The sequence below is a fragment of the Orcinus orca genome, chromosome 12, assembly GCF_937001465.1.
Source record: "Orcinus orca chromosome 12, mOrcOrc1.1, whole genome shotgun sequence".
NCBI classification, from domain to species: domain Eukaryota; kingdom Metazoa; phylum Chordata; class Mammalia; order Artiodactyla; family Delphinidae; genus Orcinus; species Orcinus orca.
Window position 1 is genome coordinate 40204799 of NC_064570.1, and position 4291 is coordinate 40209089.

Consider the following 4291-nt stretch of genomic DNA (forward strand, 5'->3'; position numbering starts at 1 on the left):
TTAAGAAAACTGAACAAAGAAAAGGGTTGAATTATAATAAAGTAAAATGTGGAGAATTTCCCCTATGCTGTACTCAGAAAAGGTATAGATTCAAGTTCACTAGTAATTTAACTGCAGATTTTAAAAAATACTGTAGTTTTTCCTGTGGGTATGGAGATATACAATGAACTATTTTTGATACAACAGCAAAAAAATAACTTGAATCACTTGTAGTACTTCAAGTATCTGTATCATTGCATTAACACGTTTATACCATTCTCATATTTTAATCATTGTACTCCACACTACGAAAAAAAAATCCTTTCCTTCACTATGGAGAGCTATGATGTTTAATTTTATGTGTTAATTTGGCTAAGCTACTATTGCTGTAAAAATATTTTTTAAATGTGATTAAGCCTTTAAATCTATAGTCTTTGAATAAAGCAGATTATCCTCCATAATGTGCGTGGGCCTCATCCATTCAGTTGAAGGCCTTAAAAGACCAAGATCTCCCAAACAAGAAGGAATTCTGCCTCCAGACAGCTTTCAGATTCAAGATTGGTACACCAACTCTGTCCCAGGTTTTTAGCCTGATGGGTTCTGATCTGCAGATTTTGGACTTACTAACCCCACAATCACATGAGCCAATTCCTTAAAAACAAACAAACAAAAACTCTCTCTCTCTCTCTCTCTCTCTCTCTCTCTCTCTCTCTCTCTCTCTATATATATATATATATATATACGCGTGTGTGTGTGTATACAGACAGAAAGACAGACATACACATCCCTTTGGTCCTGAAGGACACTAATACAGGAGTTCATTCATACTCAGTTAGAATCTTCTAAAATTAAAATATTGACTCTTTTATTCCTATCCCTAATATTATGGTCACTTATTTGCTTTTATATAATTATTAATATTCAAAATTAAGAGCTTTCAGGATATGACATTTCTAGAGATCTTTGTCTTATTCATTTACTCAAGAATTATTCATTAAAACTAAACTCATTGCAGACATTGTTCTAGCAGCCAAAGATATAACAGTGAATAAGATAGCCATGCCTCTGCTCTCAAGGAGCTTCCATTCTTATATAGACCAGTCAGGAACTCTTGAAAAGTCACTAAACTTTTAAACCAATTTATGTTACATATTAACTAATATTAATAACTGCTGATACCACAAGCTTCTATATAAGAAGATGGCAAAGTAGAAAGATCCTGGGCTTACCTTACCTCCTCTCGTGAGAACACCAAAATTACAACTATTTGCAGACCAAGTATTGATGACAAAAATCAGAAGACTAGAAGAAAAGTTCTAAAACTAAAGATACAAAGAAGGACCACAATGAGAAGGGTAAGAGGGGTAGAGATGCTGTACAGCCAAGACTCATACCCCTAGGTGAGCGACCCACAAACTGGAGGTCAATTACAATTGCAGAGGTTCTCCCCAAGGAGCAAGGGATCCAAGCCCCAAATTCGGCTTTTCAGCTGGGGAAGATGAGACTCCAGAACATTGGCTTTGAAGCCAGTGGGGCCTATGTTAGGGGAAGCCAGAGGGCTGTAGGAAATAGAGACTCCACTTTTAAAGGGCACACATAAAATCTCACGTGCTCCCAGACCCAAGAAAAGTAATTTGAAAGGAGCCTGGACCAGACCCACCTGCTGATCTTGGAGAGCCTTCTGGAGAGGCAGGAGGTAACTGGACCTCACCCTGCGGAACTAGACACTGGAAGCAGCCATTTTGGGGAGCTCATTCTACCATGTGGACACTGCTTCTGGCAAGTGCCATTTTGGAATCCTCCCACTAGCTTATTAGCTATTAGCACTGGGACACAGTCCTATCCACCAGCTTAGAGGCACCAGTACTGAAACACCTCAGGCCAAGCAACTAGTCAGGCAGAGACCCAGCCCCACCCACCAGCAGGCCCACTGTCTTAAGACTTCCTGAGCCTACAGCTGCCCTGGGACCTGTCACTGTTCATCAGAGGGCCTAAGACCTGGCCCCAAACACCTGTGTACCTGCACTAGTCCTGGGACCCCCAGGCCCTGCAGCCAGAGACCCTGGGGCCCAGCTTTGCACACCAGTGAGCCGGCACTAGCTGCAGGACCCCTTGGGCATCAGCCTTGCCCATGAGCGGGTCAAGCTCCAGGACCCACAGGTCCTGCAGCCAGAAATCTCAGGACTCAGTCCCACCCACCAGTGAGTAGGAATTTTAAAAGGCAAAAGTATTAAAATCATCTATACCCATAATAAGTAGTTAAGGGATACACAAAACAAAAAAGATGTAAAATATGATGTCAAAAACAGTAAACATTGGGGGGGTCTAGAAAAATGCAGGGTGTTATAATTCTGCATTTGAACCTTTTTGACCAACTTAAAATAATTACATATATATTGCTATGTACAAGGTGGGAATACAGTTGATAACTATGTAATACCTTCGTATGGTAAGATATTGTAAGTAGACTTATCATGGTGATTATGTTGAAATGTATAGAAATACCAAATCACTATTTTGTATAACAGGTACTAGCACAGTATTGTAGGTCAATTATACTTTAAAAACAAACTAGCTAACTAACTCATAGGAAAAGAGAACAGACTTGTGGTAACCAGAGATGATGGGTAGGGGAGTAGAACGAATTGGATGAAGGTGGTCACAAGATACCAACTTCCAGTTAAAAGATAAATAAGTACTAAGGATGTAATGTGCAATATGATAAATTTAATTAGCACTGCTCTATGTTATATATGAAAGCTGTTAAGAGTTAAGTCCTAAGAGTTCTCATCACACAAAAAAATTTTTTTTCTATTTCTTTAGCTTTGTATCTATATGACATAATGGATTTCACCAAAGCTGTGATAATTATTTCATGATGTATGTAAGTCAGATCATTATGCTATACACCTTAAACTTATACAGTGCTATATCTCAATTATATCTCAATAAAACTGCAAGAAAACATTTTTAAAGTTTCTGTATAACATTAAGATGCTTCTGGTTTAAACAGATCTATTTCATGACAATATTTAATGATTTGAAAGCTTTCATCTAATATTTAGTGTACATTTGAAATTGTGAATATATAAGGATTGTCTGAGTAATTCTTTTATTCCTTAACTCATTCTTTTTTTTTTTGTTTTGTTTTGTTTTTTGCGGTACGCGGGCCTCTCACTGCTGTGGTCTCTCCCGTTGCGGAGCTCCGGACGCGCAGGCTCAGCGACCATGGCTCACGGGCCCAGCCACTCCGCGGCATGTGGGATCCTCCCAGATGGGGACACGAACCCATGTCCCCTGCATCAGCAGGCAGACTCTCAACCACTGCGCCACCAGGGAAGCCCCCTATCTATTTGGTTTTGAGCAGTTACTTATTGCCACCTAGCTTCTGTTGCTTCAGGGTTCTATCATTCTTCTCATTGAGGCTAGTTCTATAATGGTCTCTCCTACTATTCACTCTCACCTACAGAGCAGAATGAGATTCTAGTACTTTTCTCATAACTGCATTCCTTATGGCTTTGGTAACTGATATGGAACTTGGACCTGACTTTGGAACACAATCCTCTTTGGGTCTCTGGCCTTACATAGTATATTTACCCTCACCTGCACACTTTCCTGAACCTTTCAATCCCTTCTTTCACCGTCTGCCCTGACAGTTATGGTATTTTGACCTTATTTACCATGGGTCATTGCTTGTTTTATGCTTCTAGGAAACAGCATCATAGCAAATATGCATCATCTCTTGGAAATTTTATTAGACATTAAATCTTATATCTCGGGAGATCACTCACATAGCAATAAATCTTTCTTATAGCCTGGTTCCCTTGAACAAGCAATCTTGCTATTTAAATTCCTGACACATTGCTTGGGATTTCTGCATGCATGTCAAGTAAAAGTTCTTGGTGTATAACCTTCCTGATTTGTAAGATCCTTCTTGGGTTTTGAGACTAAGATAATGTTGGAATTTCAGAAGTGTATCTTATTTTTATACTTCTTGAAAAAGTCTGTATAATATTTGTGTTAATTTTCCTTAAATAGTTGTATAATTCAAAAGCAAAAGCCATATTGATCCAGAGTTATCTTTGTGGGAAGGGTTTTAATCACAAATTAATTTCTTTAATTGCCATTGGCCTGTTTAAATTGTATTTCTCTTTTTGTATACATTTCCATAAATTATATTTTTCGAGAAATGAGTCGATTCAATCTAAATTATCAAATTTACTGATTAAGGTATTTATAATATCCTTCTATTACTTTCTAGTCTCTGTTAAAACTATAGTGATATCACATTTTAAATCCTGATATTAGTAAT